The 21,883-nt window shown below is 37.5% G+C and overlaps 1 protein-coding gene across 1 annotated transcript in view; it reads right to left on the bottom strand.

Annotated features, from left to right (window-relative positions):
• The window catches only part of TMEM14A (transmembrane protein 14A), a 135,538-nt gene extending 115,230 nt beyond the window's left edge, over positions 1-20,308 (bottom strand). The window contains exon 1 of the mRNA XM_074237197.1: positions 20,197-20,308. The gene's annotated coding sequence lies outside the window, so the exon portion shown is untranslated. The remainder of the gene's footprint in view (positions 1-20,196) is intronic.
• Positions 20,309-21,883: the final 1,575 nt, after the last annotated feature.

The raw sequence follows: 21,883 nt of genomic DNA, 5'->3' as shown, positions 1-21,883 counted from the left end.
CATGTCTGTTAGAACATAAAGTTCTTAAAAGAAAAAAGAAGGGGTAATGAAATTAGAAAGCATATTGTTTTTTCTTAAAGCTAGTCAGCACTGGGTATTCTTCAACAGCAAACTGAGAATATCTAGCCTAGAGGATGAAATTGCTGACTGAAAATTATGATTTTCCCTTCCACATGACAGAGGTTAGGGATACAGTGCCCCCATGATTTAGAAAATCCAAATAAAAACTTTTGGCTCTCCCTTCCTACCAGACACATCTGAATTTTTTCTTTTTCTTTTATGGGGGTGTTTATTGTAAAAGCCAACACTGCACTGATGGAATGAATAAGTCCAAAAACAACAGTGTTATTGTAAAAATTGGACTGATATTATACATTACTATACATATATTTTATGTATTTCTGAGTTTCTAAACTTTTTTGTGTCATCTGCAGCTTCTGTAAAATTTCCCTCAAAATTTCCATTTAATTTTTTTATGCTGATCTCCAATATATCAAAATTGGGGAAAGTTGCACTGTGGAAAGAATAACTATAGAACACATAGATTAAAACACATAGGACATATAGTTTTTTTTAAAAATCTAGTTTTATTAGCTCTTCATCGTGCCATGGACAACTTCCTCTTTGTCCCTTGGACTTCCCATTCTTTACCTTCAAAATGAGTATGATCTATCCTCATTTCTTTTTTGCTTGTTTATTGTTTTGTTTTTTGCAAGGCAATGGGGTTAACTGATTTGCCCAAGGTTTCATAGCTAGGTAATTATTAAATTTCTGAGGTCAAATTTGAACTCAGGTCCTTCTAATCTAGGGCTGGTGTTCTATCCTCAGTGATGTTCATTTGTTTAAAAAAAAAAAGAGTAACAGTTGAGCAACTTGCTCATTGCTTTGCATATCTCAATGGAAAGAATGCATCTTGGAATCAGAAGACTTCAATTTGTATCTCTGTCTTTTTTTTTAGGTTTTTGCAAGGCAAACGGGGTTAAGTGGCTTGCCCAAGGTCACACAGCTAGTGTCTGAGGTCAGATTTGAACTCAGATACTCCTGACTCCAGGGTTGGTGCTCTAACCACTGCGCCACCTAGCTGCCCCCTCTGTCATTTTTTAAGTTGTTTGAAATTGAGCCTTTTTCTTCATTTGTAAAATATAAATATAAAACATAAAAATGTCAATGTAAAAAAATTATAAAATTTGTAAAATCTGCAGAGAACTGTGGATAGAGTGAGGAAAGACCTGGCCAATATGACCAGAAAGGACAATGATCAATGTTGGGAGGGATGTGGGAAATCTGGGACATTAATACATTGTTGGTGGAGCTGTGAATTCATCCAACCTTTCTGGAGAGCAATTTGGAATTATGCCCAAAGGATAATAAAAATGTGCAAACATTTTGATCCAGCAATACCACTATTGGGTCTATACCCTGAAGAAACCATGAAAAAGGGTAAAAACATCACTTGTACAAAAATATTCATAGCAGCTCTGTGGTGGGAAAGAATTGGAAATTGAATGAATGTCCATCAATTGGGGAATGACTGAACAAATTGTGGTATATGTGCGTTGTGGAACACTATTATTCTATTAGAAACTAGTAGGGATGGGAATTCAGAGACGCCCAGAAGGATTTGCATGAACTGTTGCTGAGCAATATGAGCAGAACCAGAAGAACATTGTACATCCTAACAGCAACATGGGATTGATGATCAATCTTAATGGACTTGTTCATTCCATCAGTGCAACAATCAGGGAAAATTTGGGGGTATCTGCAATGGAGAATATCATCTGCATCCAGAGAAAGAATTGTGAACTCTGAACAAAGACCAAAGACTATTACCTTTAATTAAAAAAAAACCCATTATGTTGTTATGTAATTTTTCTATCTCTTATACTTTAGTTTTCTTCCTTAAGGATGATTTCTCTCTCATCACATCCAACTTAGATCAATGGAAACAATGTAAAGACTAACAGACTGCCTTCTGCGAATGTTGGGGGGGAGGGAAGCGAGATTAGGGGGAAAATTGTAAAACCCCAAAATAAATAAATAAACAAACAAGCAATCAAATAAATAAATAAATAGATGAATGAATGAATGAATAAATGAATAAATAAACAAATAAATAAATGAAAATTTTGAAAAAGAAAAAGAAAGACCTGGGTTCAAGTTTTGCTTTTGACATACCCATAGCAAGTGATTTGTCCTCTCAGTGTCTCAGGTTACTCTTTAAGACTATAAATTCCAGGTGACCTGTTGATCTGCATCAGATGAAGGATTTTTCATACAGTAGTTCCTTACTCCTGGTACTACATAAGCCTAGACTTCCCTCATCCATTTCCTACTCCTAATATTTTTTACTACACACTTAACACTTTTTGGAAGGAAAGAACTCATAAGTTGAGAAGAACATCTAGATCTGACTGTCATCACTAATAGCATTTTTGTAAAGAATGTTCTTTTATAGCAGTAATAGTTGACATTTACATAAAAGAAATTCATGCAGGAGACAAAAAATTTTAAAGGCACTCGGGTATTGGTTTTAAAGATATCTCAAAGAGGGGAAGATTCCAAATTAATAGAAAAGATTATGAATGGAACTCTGACTCCCCATCCCACCATAAAATCAATATAAAAGACCTTGGTGCATATATCTACTTTCTTATCTGTATAAAATTGTATGAGATTGATCTATATATATACATTGAAGATATCCTTGATGAAAGCCTGAGAAGATATTAGGCAGACTTTTTTTTTTGTTTTTTGCAAAGTGACTTGCCCCACACAACTAGGTAATTATTAAGTGTATGAGGCTGATTTGAACTCAGGTCCTTCTGACTCCAGGGCCAGTGCTCTAACCACTTTGCAATCTATCTACTCCTAGACAGTTTTAAAGATGATTTTCTTTAGGACATCAATCCACATATTGAGAATCAACACAAATTAAGAAGTATAAAGAATGTGAGAGCCTGATTTCTATTATTTGTTGATTTTTTAAAAAGTATTTTTCTTAGTAGATCAAAATGTCATCATAAAGATTTTTCTTAAACAAGATGTAATCTATTCACTTTTAAAAAATCATATAACATTCTGTGACAAATGTGACCACAAAGACAATTTTCTTCAAAAAATCCTACCAGATGTATTCTTTTGGACTGGACTTCATCAAGATCATGCTCTTAGGAAAGCTTATCATCAGGAAACTCATCTTTCTCAGAAACTGCATCAGTTCTGATATTCACATCTCATCAGTGCCCTCAGAGAAAGGGAGAGAAAGAAAGAAAAAAAAAGAAAGAGGAGGAAGAGAAGAAGAAGAAGAAAGAGGAGGAGGAGGAAAAGGAGAAGGAAGGAAAGAAGAAAAGGAAAGAAGGAAGAGAGGGAGGGAGAGAGAGAGAGAGAGAGAGAGAGAGAGAGAGAGAGAGAGAGAGAGAGAGAGAGAAGAAGAAGAAGAGAAGAGAAGAGAAGAGAAGAGAAGAGAAGAGAAGAGAAGAGAAGAGAAGAGAAGAGAAGAGAAGAGAAAAGAAGAGAAAGGACAGAAGGAAAGACAGAAGGAAGCATGGACAAGCAAGTAAATTTTGAAAGTTCATGATGAATTATTTATTTTTAAATTAAGCAAGTTCTACACAATAGAGATTCACAGTTTCATGTATAATCCCCTCCTGTTCTACAATGTACATAGAAATGCTACCTTTAATGAATACTTCTAAATTTCAGAATTAAAAAAAATAACAAAGCAACAACCTCAGGAGAGCATCCATATTTCATAGAACTCTTTATTTAAGCTCCAGATAGATCATGCCTTTGGAATACTGTAGCAGTATCAGGGAATGATGATAGAGAAGCAGATGGAACTCCTCAAGGGACCTGTGTTTGACCTTGGGAAGTGTCTTAAAATCACAGTATCTTGAGGTCACTGGGTACTGTGGGAAAGCTTGCAAAGACTCTAAAGTCAACTCAGAAAATAAGAAACATCTATCCAGTTCCCTGTGTGACAAGGTTTCTAGTAGAAGAGACAGACTCAGGGTACCTGTCCAGTCTTGAAGGAATTGGAGTGCAAATTTGACAAGGGAACATGCTGATGAAAATGAAGGGTTTTTTTTTTTTCATGGAGCTCAGAGGACACCTAAGAAAGTAACAGAGAAAACAGATCCAAGCACATCTTGTTCCTGAGCTAAGAGGACAAGATGAGTGGACCCATCTTGGCTGCCCAGATTTGAAGGCAGGAGTACAGGGAAAGTTGTCTGAAAAAAAAGGAAAAATGACTAGATCTGTTCTTCCCAGAAGACCAAGATGGGAATGGAGATCACAGAAACCTGATGCAAAAACACAGAGGAAGAAGACAGTCTAGAGGTAGCATTCCCTTCTGCTACTAAGGTGGGCTAAATAGATACATCCAGTTCTAGACTGATGACTCCATATTCCTAAATTGTTCCATCAACCATCTTAGCCCTTTTCTATTTGAACTTAAAAATATAGTATATTTTTATAGCATATATGTAGCAAATATAGCATAACATTAAGGATGTAGAATGCATTGCTATATCGGAATAATGGTAACAATTATATGAAAGGAATTTGCAAAGTCTACTGTTGCACGATTCCCTAACCTGTGAAAATGCTACTCAAGGTTCAAGATACTTTATAGGTCTACATCTGCACAGAAACATATTTCATGAGCCCCTACTGGTGATTTTACTTTCACTAGTCATCCAGTAGACATGGTGGCACACACCCTATGATCCCAGCTACTGGAGGAGACTGAGGTTGGTGAATTCCTTAAGATGTCTACACTAAATCCATCAAGATGGTGAGAGGGGTTGGTGAGGGTGTCTAAGAAGGGATGAACTGGTCTAGGTCAAAATTTGAGTGGTAAATTAAAGATCCTGTTCTATCAGAAAATCTGGTCTCAACCAAAAAAGTCAAGAAAACAAAGGGACAAAAATGATCCACTTTTGGGATCTCTCATAGGTTACCATATCACCAGCAATGAAATATACATAATTAAATATTCACAGATGGAATATATATATATATGTATATATATATATATATATATATATATCTCCCTGGAATATATATGAAATCATGTATTGAGAACTTATATGGGAAATGTACAAATGCATCCTGCCTCAAATATTTACTAACTGTGAATCTCTGTGGAACTCAGTTTTCTTATTGATACAATGGGTAAAATAAAAAGTACTTATCTCAAAGGATTGTTGTAAGAATCAAATGAGGTACTATGTATATTGAGATTTACATATTTAGCTTAGAGCATTTTAAATACTTGCTATTAGTGCTATTATACCAGTTATTACTGGTCTACATGCTAAAATTAGATAACATGAGATCCATGCTGAAATATAGTAGGCTCTATACAAGCACTTATGCTCTTTCCTTTCCTTTCCTTTCCTTTCCTTTCATGGGTCAAAAGAAATCTGATTCATATTCACATACAACTTTCAATATTAAAATTCTCTGGAGAATCAGTCAGCCTGACATAATAGATATATAGCTCCCCCTCAGAGTCAGAAATATCAGAATTCAAGTATCAACTCTAATACAGATTGCAGCCCTTCTCTCTGAGCCCAAACATTCTGTTTATGTCTTTTTTATCCCATCCCTTCCCATCTTTTCTGGCAGATAGCACCCCACACACTCACTAATCTTTATTTTCTAATGGTTGTCTTTCATTCTCAAAGAAGATCATGATATCAGGGAGGTGATGCCATGACAAGCACATGAATTGAATTTGAGTGCTAAATCACCAGTCTCACTTTCTCCTCTAGGGCCATCTGGGTCCAGTGAGCAGATAGGAATCAGGATGACTGGAGATAGTTCTATACACAAAGCAATTAGAGTTAAGTGACTTTTCCAAGGTTATACAGCTAGTAAATGTCTGAGGCTGGATTCCCATCCTCCTGACTCCCAGGACAATTCTGCTGGCCTACTGACTTACTCTAGATGCCTACAAAAATGACTGGCTGTCTCCCCCTTCCCCTTCTACATGCCATCATAGAGATGGGTTGTGTGAGCTGGCTCACACTGACAGAATATTTCCTTCCTTGCTTTTAAGGAAACAAGAACAGCCAATAACAATGTTTATCACAGATGATAACAGTACAACCATCCCTGCTTCAAGTATACTTATTCAATTTTCTCTTTCACAGCCAAATTTCTAGAATATGTTGTCTCCACTCATTGTCTCCACTTCCTCTTCTTTCACTCACTTCTCAATCCCTTGTGATGTTTTCTGATCTCATTACTCAACTGAAACAGCTTTCTCCAAAATTACTTAATGATCTCTTAACTGCCAAATCTAATGACCATTTCTCAATCTTCACCCTTCTTGACCTCTCTGTAATATTTGACATTGATAACCACCATTTCCTTCTGAATATTCTCTCTTCTATGGGGTTTGATGACATTTTCTTAAGATACTGCTTATCTTCCTATATATGTAACTGTTCCTTCCTAAGCTCCTGTGCTGAATCATCATTAATATCCTTTCTACCAATTGTAGCCAAACAAGTCTCTCTCTCCTAGTTGTTCTCTGCTCTTTCTTCTCTCTCTTGGATGCAACTATCATCTTTAGGTTAATGAATTCCCAGATCTATTTATCCATTCCCATATTACAGACTTCCCGGTGCTCTAGTCCCATACCAACTGCCCATTGATCATTTCAACTAGGATATTCCATATCTCAAACCCAGCTTTTTCAAAACAGAACTCATTATCTTTTCCCCAAAATTCATTCCTTTTCTCAACTTTCCTATTTTTCTCCAAAGCATCATTATCATTCTCAATTTCAGAATAAATCTTGACTCCACACTTTACCTCCCACCTTGTCAAACTGCCAAATCTTATTTTCCTTTTAATATTTGATTTAAAATTTTTTAACTAAATAAAAAAGAGCATTTCCACATACACAGCAAGACACAAAAAGAGACTTGTTTATAAGATCATTAATTTCCATTTAATACCTCTTGCTTACTTTTTTTTTTCAGGTTTTTTTTTTTTTTTTGCAAGGCAATGGAGTTAAGTGGCTTGCCCAAGGCCACACAGCTAGGTAATTATTAAATGTCTGAGGTCAGATTTGAACTCAGGTACTCCTGACTCCAGGGCCAGTGCTCTATCCACTGCACCACCTAGCCACCCCCTTGCTTACTTCTTTGATGGACTTTAAAAAAAAATTTATTTATTTAAGGCAATGGGATTAAGTGACTTGCTGAAGATCACACTGCTAGACAAGTGTTAAGTGTCTGAGGCCACATTTGAACTTGGGTCCTCCTGACTCCAAGGCTGGTGCTCTATCTGCTGTGCCTAGCTGCCCCTCTGATGGACTTATAATAAAGAATGCAACCCATCCCAGAGACAGAGTCTATGGTATATGAACACAGACTAAAGTACACTGGGTTTTTTTTTTTTCTCTCTCTCATTTCATTTCTCTTGAGGTTTCTCTATCTTTTGGGGAGGAGAGAGGGGTTTATGTTTACTTTCACAACAAGAGTATTTTAATACTGTGAAAATAAATAAATAAAAGGTTTTAAAAATACCTCTTGCTTTTAAATACACATGATATCTTGCTAATATGGAAATGTTTAATATAAATATATAATCTTTATCATAGGAGAGGGGAGAAGGGGAGAAAATGTGGAACTCAAGATCTTACCAAAAATTAAATGTTGAAAACTATCTTTGTATGTAGTTAGAAAAATTAATAATTTTATATGTAAAAAATATATATGATATGCTATATAGATTATAAATTCCATATTTACCTTTCAAAACTATCCTATCTGTGTTTCCTTTGGGACTTCATTTTCTTTTGTTGCAATGTTTAAAAATGTTTCTTGACTTTTTTTAAGGACATCTTTACTCTAACTTCATCTCTCCTAATTAAAAAGAGGGGGGAACCCTCTTGTAACAAATCAATATAGTCAAGCAAAATGAAGCATAAGTGCTCAGGAGCCATGTTTGGTCCTTATGCTGATCAGATTTCTTTAAACTTTCAAAGTTATTTTTCTTTGTAATGTCTTTGTATAAATAGTTCTCTTGGTTCTACTCACTTCTAGTCATATTAGTTTATCCCAAACAAGATTCTCTGAAATCATCTTATCATTATATCTTATGGCACAATAACATCCCATGATATTCACATACTACAATTTGTTCAAACATTGTCCAACTGTTAGGTGCTTCATTAAATTCTGGTTACTCAGCTTTTTCCTTTAGTCTTTTTCTAATGCCTCTTCAATGTAAGGAAGTTGTTATATTGGGGGGGGGCATTGTTTGCATCTCTTCCCTCCTATGTATTATCTTCCATCTAATACTGCACATCCCCCCTTCATCCCTATTTGTTTCCCAAATGAACCTGGTAAATTCCTACACTAAACCGTTAAATAAATATTTACAATCTTCTTTTGTCCCTATTTATGGAACTTGGTGAATTTCTACACTAAACTCTTACAAATGTATTTACAACCATCCTTTGTCCATTTATGATAAGAATGAAATTTATTTGATGCCTATTCCCTTCACCCCTTTCTTTATCTTTCTAGATACTTATTATTTCATATCCCCAATTTAAGAGTTCTCCTTACATTTGCGTTCTTCTTTTATCTTCCTTTTTCTTTTTCCTCTTAAAATCCTCAGAACTAAACCAAGTCATTTCCCTCCTCATCCTCCATTTTTCTTATTTAATTCCTTTGATAACCTTTGAAGATATTTAGGGTTAGAAGAAACACTTATTTCTCTTCCTACTCCCACCTCAATTAGTAGATCCTTCTAAATACTGAAATAAATTTGTCTTTCAAGGTTTTTTGTATTCTTATATTTGTATTTCAAAGTTCCCACTCAGATCTAATCTTTATAGCAAATAAGCTTGAAAATCTTCTATTACTTAAAGTTCCAATGAGTTTTCTTCTCCCTGAAGGATTATACTCAGTTTTGCAGGGTAAGTTATTCATGGTTAGGAAAAGAATTTTTGAAGGAGAGATAATGAGCTTAGTTTTGGACATGAGGAACACAAAGTAGGTGGTTAATAAATGTTTATTGATGATGATGATGATGATGATGATGATTTAGCCACTATTAGTTTTACTGAATCTAACTGCTGTTAGAGTGTACTACTTCTGCTCCAACTTAGTCATACTAGGTGACAGATTTTTTCAGAAACCTCAGGCAGAGCTAACTTCTAAATTCTCCTGAGACTGGCTGAGAGGTGCTCTTGTAGGTCAAGAGAACAGACTGACTCTTCACCTTGCCCCTCTCAAATTCCATTCTAGGGAAAGGACTGCTCTGTGTTCCTGGCAGCTGTGCAACCATTCATAGTAAATCATTTACCTGCTGGCAGCTAAAAGAGATTTCTCAACCAAGCAGTACAGCCCTGGATCAATAGAGGCAGTGTGCTATATAGTAGGAAGAGCACTGTTCTATAGGCAGTCGTACGCTAGGAAATGTCTAACAATTGGTTTTCAGAAGAAAAAAACACAAGATGATTTTCATTTTAATCAGAATGATGAATATTTTCTCTATCACGTCCTTAAGTTTAGACAGCAAAACAATAAATCAAGTTCTAATTTATATAGCATATGGGAATTTCCAAAGTGTAAATGCTCACACTGAAAATTTTTAAAAATTTTCAAACAGAATTTCAAAATTCCAATATTATTTTATTTTCAGTCTTAAATTCTCTTCCTTTCCCGCTATCTTCCTCCATTCAAAGAGAAGGCCATTAAAAATAAAACCATTATGAATTTGTATAGACACACAAAATAAATTTCCAAATTAATCATTGAAAATTTAACAATCTATTCTCAAGATCCAGTTCAAATTAATTCCAATACATTCCTGCCTATAGGTCCATTGCCTTTTAAGTATTAACTAGGAACTTCAGCTCAATGAACCTCTGTTTCGTTATCTACAAAATATGGACTAGATGATCTCTAAGGTCCCTTCCAGCTCTTACAATTTATGATTTCAAGATTACTCCCCCCACCACCTGATTCAAACATCTGCAATCTTTGTTTCTTCCGCCAGGGGGACCCAAGAAGCAAAGCCTTGGGAGAAACCTTGGAAGAGTTGCAACACCTCAGAGACCCAGAAGCAAGGCTACCTTGAATTGGAGGTTGGTGATAATAAGCAAGGAACGAACAATAACCAAAACAACGTCATCTGTTTGTCCTGCCAACCACAACGATATCTCTGGAGCTTGGATAACTTTTGGGGTAAAGCCATCTAAAGTGTTCCTTTGATTTAAGTATCTGTATGAAACAGAGAACTTCAGCCAAGGTGGTGTTTCCAGGCCATTCCATGCCATGGACTTGATTTCATGCCATTCCATACCATGGACTTGATTTCATTGATGAAAATCAACATATTTTCCCTCCAGGACTAGCTGCTTCTGGGAAAATGCCATTTTTGTCCCCCCACCTTTTTCTTCTTTTCAAAGCTTCAGTGAATTTTGTACACTCTTTATATTTATTGTGTTCTATCTCTGACTTCAGGGCATCCAGTTGGCAATGGATAGAGGACTGGGCCAGGAAGACTCAAACTCATGCCTTCAAAAATGGCTTCAGATATATACAAGCTGTATGACCTAGGGAAAGTCACTTAACTCTGTGGACCTCATCTATAAAAGAAAAAAATTTTTTTTTCCAAGGAAACAGTAAACTGCTCCAGTATCTTTGCCAAGAAAATTCTCAAATGGGGTCACAGAGAGTCAGATATGACTAAAACAACTGAACAATCACTTCTGCCTCCCCTTTTTCATTGCTTCTCCCCTTTCCATGTCCCCAGATTTCAGCCCCTCAGCCTAAGATGGTCTAATGGGGGTTAATGTATGAAGATTCATCTTGGCTATTCGAAGTCTTTCTATTCTACCTATTCATTTGGGGCATACTTATGTGGCCCCCATGGCTAGGGCCACACTAGATGGGAGGGAATGGTGGGGAAAGAGAAACATAAGACAAAGACCCTAAATGACTTTAAAATATCATCCCATTCATCTTTCCCCCCTTGCCAGTTATGCAACAGGTCCTCTAGCAATCTTTTGTTTTCAGGTAGCATTTTTGGGTGGCATTAAGTATTTTTAAATTATCATCTCACTTGATCCTCAACATCCACCTTGAGAGTTAGGTGCTATTATTATCCTTATTTTACAGATGAGGAAATGGAGGCAGAGAAGTTAAGTGACTTGCCCAGGTCACATACCTAGTAAGTATCTGAGTCTGAATTTGAACTTGGGTCTTTCTAACACCAGACTCAGCCATCCAGCTGCATCTCCTGACTGAGGATTTTCCCTGACTGATCACCCATACCTGGAGATTCATTGGAGAGTAAACTCTTTAAGGGCAGGGACTGTCTTTTCCTTCTTTTTTGTAACTCTAGTCATCAGCACAGTAACTAGTACATCCATGTTTACTGAAAAATTGAATTGAATTCTCTCCCTCCTCATCTCTGCCTCCGGGATCCCCTGGCTGCTCAGCTAAAGTCCCACAGTCTGCAAGACGACTTTCCCAATCTTCCTTGATTTTAATGAATTCCCTCTAAGATTATCCCCAACTGATCCTTTTTTGTACATAATTTACTGTGATCCTCAAGAGCAAGATCTGTTTTTTTGCCTCTTTTTTTTAATGTAATCTCATCTCTTAGGCACATTATGTCTGGCATATTAACAGATTCTATTGTCTGACTTTTAATAGGCATTCAGGAGAAAGAGGTAGAACATTGACCAGAGGGTCAGGAAGACCTAGAATTAAATTTGATCACCTACTAACTAAACAACCTTAGCACTGTGTCTGGTACACAGTAGGCAGTTAATAAATTCTAGGTGGCCAATTCACTAACCTTTGCAAGCTACCCAACTTAGTGCTCCACGCTACTCCTTAAGACTATAAATTACAGATAAATTCTCAGACATGTTGTTTGCCTTCCAACAGAGAGTTTCTTGAAGTGGGGGCTGTTTTATCTGGCCTTTATATCTCAATGAGTAATATAATAATTGATGCATGTAACACTTAATGAGTTTACCAAATGATATATGATTTTATCTATGTATATACATATATGCATATATGCATGGGTAGATATATGTACACACATATATAATTATAAAAGGATCTGAAGAGTTCAAGGATTCTATAGACTCATAAAGGGTTGATGGATACATTTCAGGAGACTAATTAACTTGTATGGGAATAAATAAATTACATCTTTATTTCCATTAACTATTGGTTTCCTTTGTAACATTTTGCAGTTAAAAATACTCTTCTGAGAAGGGGACCACAAAAAAGTTAAGAACCCTTGGCATAGCTGAAGGGCTACACAGGTCTAGACCCTCTTCCATTCTCCCCCACCCACCTCAAATAACTGCCAAATTCTTGAATCAAAGATAACAGATATTAATCTTTGCGCTATTTTGGCTACAATTTGCATACCATAAATAATATGTCAGTGCTCATGGAACCCCCACAACGTAAAATCTTTTTCTTCCCAGGCCTCTAGACATAACTGCCGTTCCTTTTCCTTAGTTCTCATCACCCCAGCTGGGTCAAGTTGGGCTCACCCTGTCTGGAAAGGCAGCTGGTTAAGCTCTGCTTGGGTGAATCCAGCCCTGACTGCAGAAGTTAATTCCAAGCCCTGGTTTGGCCTCCCTTTGGACAGGGTTCCTCTGACTGGGTCCCTGCCAAGTAGGCATGGCTGTGTAGGCATCAATGACATCATCACAGCCCTATCTTCTCCAGCTCACATGGTTTCGTTTCTTCTCCTCCCTGACAACTCTTTCTCCAGAATCCATTCCGGCTGGCCTTGGCTCTGATTGCCTGTGTCCATTCCAGCGGCCCTGCCGAAGTCTGAGACCAGGGTGAAGAGGTGATAGATTCCAAGGGCATGAGGTGATGGGTGTGGGGATTGATTCTCCAATGTCTTTGTGCCTGAGCCACCGGTCCTAAAATTCACTGCTCCCTGTCCCCCAAAGATGTCAGTTTGAAAGTCAGAGGACCTGGGTTCAATTCTTAGCCCTATCCCTTCCTTCAGTGTTACCCATGGTAACACTTAATGAGTTCTTCTTAAATTATGTATGATTTTATCTACATGTGTACATACACACATACAGGCATGTATTTGTATGTATGTGTATACACATATGATTATATAATGATCTGCAGAGTAGATCTGGGTAAGTCATTTCCCCTCAAAAGGTCTCAGTTTCCTCAATTGTAAAATAAGGACGTTGTATTAGAGGTTCTCTCTAGAGTCTCTTTCTGGATGATAAAATGGACAGACACAGCCCTAGCTCTATTAAAGTCAGAGGGACTTCTTTTTAATAGTGTAACCCTGGACAGGAGTGACTAGGTGGCACAGTGGGTGTAGTGTTGAGGTTCGAGTCAAGAAGACGAGTTCAAATATGACTGTGTGACCGGGACCAGTTATTTAACCCTCTTTGCCTCAGTCTCTTCTTCTGTAAAACAAGCTGGACAGGGAAATAGCAAACCATTCCAGTATTTTTGCCAAGAAAACCTGAAATGGGGGGTCACAAAGAGTCAGACACAACTGAACAACAACCTGGGCAAGTCATTTAACTTTCCTGGGCTTCAATTTTTGCCTCCTCAAATGAGAGTTAAATTAGGAAGGCTCTTTGGTTGGTTGGTCTCCCCTAGCTTTGTGATCCTAAACACTTCAAGTCTAAGCTTCTCTTTCTATGCCCCCTCTCTTGCTCTTATCCTTCACCTCAACCCAATCCTTTTCTAGCCAGAACACAATTGGGTCTGATTTCTTCAGTTCTGGGTTGGGGGTGGTTGAAAGTCTCCCCCTTTGCTGAATGGCCTTATATGATCCCAAGAGGACACTTTGGGGGAGTCCTGAAGAAAATCTGCTGGAATGCCATTTCTCTGCTCCAGTCCATATAAGGAATAATCCACTGAGTTTCTGTTGACTGTAACCCAACCCAGCTGATTCCCCAGCTGTCTCTCCCTAAGCTGATGCTGCCCACTCCAGTTCCCGCTCAGCATGTGGACCCACAACAAAAGGTTAAGCCCATGAAATCCCTGACTCTGGGGGATGTCAGTCGGGAGCCTACAGCTCTGCCTTCCCGCACTCTTTGCCTGCAGTCCTGCTGGGATTTATTAGAATGTCTAAGGTTTTCTTCTTCTGGTCGTGGGGGTGGGCAGGGGGAGGAGAGGCCAGGGGAGGAACAGTGGCTAGGCTTATACATAGTAACCACGCATGACTCTTGTGCTTCCCTCCTACCCTCTCCCTGGTCAGAGTCCAAGGCTCATGGACCTCAGCTGTGTTCTTTTAACTTTGTCTCTCGTTCTCCTCCCCCTTTTCCCTCAAGTATCACTTTTGTGTTCATGTTGACCTGTCCCATCTATTTATCTTCTCCCTCTTTGGATCATTAGACTTAGAAAGGAACAGTGCATCAAACTCAAATAGAAATCAAATCTGAGGATCCCTCCAGGCCACATATTGAATTAGTTTTAAAATGTAATGTTATGTTTTACTGTATTTTTATTTAACTCATTAAATGTCTCACAAACACATTTTAATCTGGTCCTGCTACACTCAGGGAGTATTGCAGGCTGTGTGTTTGACACCTCTGCCTTAGAGGTCATCTCATCCAGCCCTCCCTCCCCACGTTAGTTGTCCTGATCCACATCTGGCCATTGGATCTAGGTAGCAACAGAGGAGGAAGTGAGGCTGTGACTTAGCACAGCATCCTCCTCACTTACATCCAACTCACTTTGCATGTCATGGCTTCACCTCCCTGATGTTATGGTCCTCTTCAAGAACAAGGGACAAACAGCTGCATAAGATAAGGTTTAGAGATATTAGCTGACTTACCCACAGTCACATAGGGAATATCTGGCAGAGAAGGGATTTGAACTCAGGACTTAGGATCATAGACTGAGAACTAGAAGGGATCATCAAGACTAACTGGGTGGTACAGTTGAACAAATGTCAGGCCCAGAATCAGGATAGACATGAGTTCGAATCCAGCCTCAGATATTTGATAGCTGTTTGACCCTGGGCACCTCTGTTTCCTCAACTTTAAAATGGGGATAATAATGAGGCAAACCTACTTCCCAGGGTTGTTGTGAGTCAGAAGAGACCTGAGTTTAAATCCCACTTACTATGACAGACACTTACTAGCTGTGCCATCACTGAACTATTGTTTGTCCCAGGTTCCCCCCTCTGTAAAATGGGAACAATAATTGTACCTACCTCCCAGGGTAGTTGTGAGGGTTAAATGAGATAATAATTGTTGAGATAAAAATAATGTAAAAATTGCCTGGCACATAGTAAGCAAGTGCTGTATAAATGTTCATTATAATTATTATTACAGTTCAACTCTCATAGTTTACAGTTGAAGATACCAAGATCAAAGAGATTAAATGATTTATTCAAGATCATATAATTAGTATGTATCACAGTTAGGACTATAAATTCAGATCCTCTCTACTCACTGATCACCGATCTTTACTACCCTGAACTACCCTGCCCTCTGACTTCAAAAACAACATTTTATTCACTATATCACAAATAGAAAACTGAACCAGGGAGTCATTAGGCTTGAGGTATGATTGCTGATGTCAGAGATTTCTAGCATTTTAAGCTCTGAACTGAAAGAGCCTTAAATAATGTTCTGGTTTACCCTCTTCATTTTACAGAGGAAGAGACTGAGACCTGGAGAGCTGAAACTGGATCACCTAGGGTCACACAGATTTCTAAAGAAGACAACTTGGGATTGAAAGCCCAGTCCTCTGGTGACAAATTGGTGTTCTTTCCTCCATTCCTCAGAATATTTGACATCTTCAATTGAATTCAGGAAGCATTTAATAAGCAAGGAATCGAGCTAGGCACAAAATAAAAACCTCAGAAAACTTCAATATAAGTGACAGAGTTGGTAGTAGAAATACAGAGATCATTTCAATGCACATTAGGAAAAGGAAGTAGTGGGGATCAAATGGTGGCCTGAGAGATTGAAAAATGAAGGGAAGAATAAGTTCCAGAAATCAGGACGTTATCTTGGGAAAGGTGGCTCTAGAACTGATCATTGAAGGAGAAGAAAGATTCCAATAAGGAGAAATAGAAGGGAGCCCAGGGATGCTGTCACAGCTGCCCAAAGGTGGGGAGATCAAGATAAAATCAAAAAAGCATTTGAAGGAGACTATGACAAAATCTGGTTGAAAAAGTGGCCCACAGATGAAAGACCAACTTAAATGTCAACCAGAAGAATTTGTGTTTTATTCTACAGGCAATAGAGGGCAACTGAAGGTTTTTGAGCATTGTCAGACTGGTTCATTAGTTTGGCAGCAATGTGAAGGATGAATGAGTCAAAGGAAAGACCAAAGAAAGGGTATCAGTTGCTAAGGCAACTATACATAGAGAGCTAGACCTATGGTCAGGAAAAATTGAGTTCAAATCCTGCTTCAGATATTAGCTATGAGGCCCTGGTCCAGTCACTTAACCTCTGTTTGCCTCAGCAGTAACAGTATCTGCTTCCTAGAGTTGTTACAAAGATAAACTGAGATGATGTTTGTAAAGTATTTTACCAATTTTAAGATATTTTACAAATGCTAGCTATTAGAATTAAGGCTATTATAATAGTTGAAAGATGTTAAGGACCAGAATTTTGTACGACTAGGTATTTGATTGAATGTAAGGGAGAGGGATGAGACAAGGATGATTCCAAAATTTTTGAGCCTGAAAGATGAGGTTTCTAAGACAAATAGATTTATTTGTCTATTTTAATCTTATTTATATTGATATCCTTTGTTTTTACATCACCTTCATTTCTGCATCTATCCTTAGATTCTGCTAACCATGGAACCATCCCTTGTAAGAAGGATTAAAAAAAGAAAGAGGGGAAAAAATGAATGCAGTAAACCCAATCAATACATTAGACAAATTTGACAATATGTAAAATACTCCATAGTCGCCCACCTATGCAAGGAAGAGAAGCACATACATTTTTTCTTTGGAACCAAGTTTGGTCATTATAATTACATAGTCTTCAGCTTCTTGGTTTCTTTCATTTATATTATGATGATTACTATATACTTAGTGTCTTTCTAATTATACTCCTATTCTCTACCTAGATTCATATAAGTCAGAGAATCATAGATTTAGAACTGGAAGGGATGTTGAAGTCCATTTCATAGATTAGAAAACTGAGGTCCAGAGAGGTTAAACGACTTGTCTGGGTTCATGCAGTATCTAAGGCAGGATTTGAATCCAGCTTTCCTGACTCCAAGTCCAGGGCTTTATCCCCTATAATATGACATCTTTATTGAGTTTTGGGTGCCATTAGAAAAACTGGTGGAGAGTTGTTGGTCATTGGGAATATGGAACTAGAATTTAAAGGAGATATTGGACTGAAGATAGAGATTGATGAATCATCTACATAGAATTGGTAGATAAAACTACAGAATTAGATCAGATTGCCTAGAAAAGGAACACAGAGAGACTAGGATCATAGAGTTAGAGTTGGAAGGGACTTTAGAGGTCATCCAATCTATTTCTCCCCATTTTACATGTAAGGAAACTGAGACCTGAAAGGGTTAAGTTTTTTTTTTACAAGGTCACATAAATGTAGCAGAGTCATAATTCTAACACAACCCAGATCTTCTGCCTTCAAAATTAGAGCTCTTTTCACAATATCATGTTACCCATCTCCACTTTGACCACTGCCCTCATAATGATTGGGAGCCATATTCAGGTGGAGACCCTTTTAAATTCAGGACATTCCCAATGTCTTGCCTAAGGCAATTGGACTGAATGGACTCTTGCTTTAATTTCTCCTACAAGTAAAGTTGCTCTCCAATGACACCTTTATTTTCAGGTGGAACCCTGAGTGTCTCTCTCTCTCTATTAGCTTGAGAATGTTTATATTGAGAGGTTCTAGGGAAGGAGAATGCTTTTGCCACCTACTCAGAAACCCTTTCCTAGTGCCTAGATCAATTCAGTACAACTCAATGAGTATTAACCACCCACTAGGTGCAGAACAGGTTCTCTTCATTCCTCTCCAGTTACATTCCCAACTCTCCTGCATGTATAATGCCCTAGAAACTTCTTCATACTGGGAAGTTCATTCCACCCCTGAACTTTACACATTGGAAATACTTTCTATTCCATCCAATTGATTGATTTCTCCAGAATCCCCATTTTAAGGAGGACACTCACGTCAGGCATGTCTTCATTATTATCCAGACTATTCCTAACTCTCATGTTCTTTCCCTACAGTCCTGGTTAGCTTCCTTCTTCCATTGCCATTTTAGCTTTTTTTTTTCCTGTGTAATCTTCTCCCATTTGAATGTAAGCTCCTTAAGGGCAGGGACTGTCTGCTATTTTTCCCTCCATTCCAATTGCCTTAGCACAGTACCCACTACACAAGTACTTCTTGATTTGACTAGGAGAAATACTGAGTTTGAATAAGATAACAGACAATGTCCCCAGTGGAGCTCATAATATATTAATGATATATCTATAGATAATATGCAATATAATAAATATAAGATTAACAGCTTGGAGATAGGGAGAATTCTCTTCTTTACATAAACGTATAGCTTTTTGCCAATAGAAGAGAGGGGATCAGGAAAGACTTTATGATGTATTATTTGAGTGAAGTTTTAAAGATGAATGAGAATGAAAGAGGCAGAGAATGAGGGAGAATATTTTAGGCAAAGACAAAAACTTGTGCAAAGGTACTAAGGTGGGAGAGCACCAGCTGGGTTTGACATTATGAAAATAGCACAATTTGGCTACATCATAGAGTAAATAGCATGAGTCATGATATAAGGCTGAAAAGGAAGGCTGGTGCTAAGTGTGGAGAACTTTGAATATAATTTGGAGTTTGATTCAATAGTTAATAGAAAGTCGTTGAATATTGAATGGATGAGAGTCGGTTATTTCTAAAAACTAAATAAGATTAGTGTAGTGAGGAATGCTATGAAGAAAGGATTGGAAAGGGAGAAACAGGACAGCCTATTGAGAGGCTTTTGAAATAGTCCTGGGTTGTAATGAGGGCCTATACTAAGTACCAGTAAGAATAGAGAGGAGGGAACAATATGAGAGATATTATGGAAGTAGAATCAGTGCAACTTGCTAACTTGTTGGGTATGAGAGATGAAGGAAAGGAAAAAAATCAAAGTTGACATCAAGATTTCAAATATGAACTTCAAAGAAAGTGTTGCCACAAACAATAATGTTGTTTGGTCATTTTTAGTTGTGTCTAACTTTTCATGACCCCATTTAGGGTTGGATTTTTTGGGCAAAGATACTAAAGTGGTTTAACAATTCTTTCTTCATCTCATTTAACTGATGAGGAAACTGAGGCAAAGTAAAGTGACATGCCCAGGGTCATACAATTAGTATCTGAGGTCATATTTGAACTCATGGAGTCTTCCTGATTCCAGGTCCAGAAATCTATCCCCTGTGTCAAATAGCTGTCCTACTGACAGAAATAGCTAAGTCACAAGGAAATTTAGAGGGAAAGCAAATTAAGCTTGATTTTTTGAGCACATTGTCTTTGATGTGCCCATAGAAAAGCCAAGGAGAAACATGGTTTGGAACTCAGAATAGAGGCACACAGATAGCATGTAATATGGATAATCTAGTTAGAAAGGAAGAAGACAGCATAGTCCAATTCTTGTCTCCTGGACCCATAGACATTTTGCTTATCTTTACATTCCCAGATCCTCTTGTTCTTTGTATATAATATATGCTTAGTAAAGGCAACTAGGTGATGCAATGAATAGAGCTCTGGGCCTGGAGTCAGGAAGACCTGAATTAAAATTTGATCTCAGACACTTACTAGTTGTGTGACCTTGGGCAAATCACTTTATCCTGTTGGCCTTAGTTGCCACATCTGTAAAACAAACTGAGGAAGGAAATGGCAAAATACTCTAGTATCATTATCAAGAAAATTCCAAGTGGGATCACAAAGAGCCAGCATGACTGAACAACAACTGAATAAATATTTGTCAGTTTGAATTGGATTCATCCATTACAAAATTATGTATAGTATCTAAAGCTATGTTAGTCAATGTTTAACCACTGGTTCCCTGAAAACACTGGAAAACTTTAAAATTTGTTCTGCATTATTAACATTTTCTCTATCACTTTCTGAAGTCTAGACAATCAACAAAACAATGAATCAAGTTCTGATTTCTAACATTTACTAGTTTCCAAGGCATAAATACTCACAGTGAAAATTTAGCAATGGCATCAACTGGTTCCAACATACTCCTGGTGATATCATTGCTATTTGGTGTCCTCCTAAAGAAAGAAAGTTTAAATACAAAAATGTAAAACTCTCTAGACACAAAATCCTTCCCTAGATCCCTAGGCTGGTGCCTCATTGTGATGTAGAGGTGACCCTGGGTTCTCAAAGGCAATGCCACTGCAGCATAATCTCTGGAACATCTGACTAAGCTATAAAAAGCTTTGAATGTGGGCTGGCAGTTGACTGTATATCTATCCTCCAAGTACCAGCCCAGCTTAGTTCCAAGAGACTCATCACCAAATTGACCACAGAATAATTAATTTAGGGTCCATAACAGCTTGCAAAAATTCAGTTCAATTAAATTCAACTCAATACTTTTGACTGGTTTTTATTAGATGTCTACCATAAGCCATGCATAGAATATGGGTCAGGTGTGCTAATACATCTGGATAGGTCTACACTTTATGCACACTCTATATACTACCTACTACATGTCAGATACCATGTTTTGCACTGAAAACTTATAAAGACTACAGTGAAACACTTCTTGCTTTCAAAGGGTTTATATTCCAACAGAAAATCATCAATTTATAGAGGAGATTGGGATATGTGTAGGCAGAAGCAGTTCCTGAACCAATAAACTGTGAACACTTAAGGAACAGTAGTTATAAAATACTCTGCATAATTCAAACCCTCCAAGACCCCCAAACATTTTGCCTCAGTTAGCTACATATTTCATGGAAGTTTAGAACCTAAATTAATCAAGGAATTTGAGAGTTGAAAGAGATCTCAGTAACCCTGTAGTCCTCACCATATGTGAAAGGAATCTCCATATAATTGACAGGTAGGCATCTAGTCTCTACTTGAAGACCTCCAAGATGAGGGAAGTCACCCCCTCCTGAGCTAGTCAGTTTCATTTAGGAATGGCTCTAGATGTTAAAAGTTTAAAAAAGTTTAAAAGTTTAAAAAAATTAAGCCAAAATTATTTCCTTTGCAACTTCTACCCATTTCTCCTGATCTGCCCTTTAAGGCTAAATAGAACAAATCTATTCCTCCTATATTTGGCAGTCTTTCAAATGCTTGAAGGTGGTGATTTTGTCTTCCTCTATGCTTTCTCTTCACATCAAACAACCCTAATTCCTTCAATCATAGACTCAAAATCCTTCCTATATTATCTCAGTTGCCTTTCTCTGAACACATTCCAGTTTATCAATGTCTTTGTTAATCTATGGTGTCCAAAACTGACCATAATATTTCAGATGAGCTCTGATGTTAGCAGAGAACAATGGGACTATCACTGCTCTATTAGCTGGAAGTTATGTCCTTGATGCATTCAGATAAGCTTTTGGGTCTAATATGGCACACTACTTGTAGTCTACTAAGACCACTAAATCTTTTTTCAGAACCATTGCTATCTAACCTTATTTCCTCTTCCTTACATTTGTGACATTGATTTATTTTTTTTTGTCTCAAGTGCCAGGTTTTAGATTTATCCCTATTGAGTTTCATTTTATTACATTTAGATCAATTTTTCTAACCCCTCAAGATTCTTTTGGATCCTGGCTCTATTATCCAGTCAATCAATAAATATTTATTAGATAATCTGCTATGTACCAATTCTCATTCCTAGCTTTGGCTTCTGCAAATTGGATGACAAAACTCATTATC

The sequence above is a fragment of the Macrotis lagotis genome, chromosome 5 (assembly GCF_037893015.1).
Source record: "Macrotis lagotis isolate mMagLag1 chromosome 5, bilby.v1.9.chrom.fasta, whole genome shotgun sequence".
NCBI classification, from domain to species: Eukaryota; Metazoa; Chordata; class Mammalia; order Peramelemorphia; family Peramelidae; genus Macrotis; species Macrotis lagotis.
This window is presented reverse-complemented; position numbering and strand designations above follow the sequence as displayed.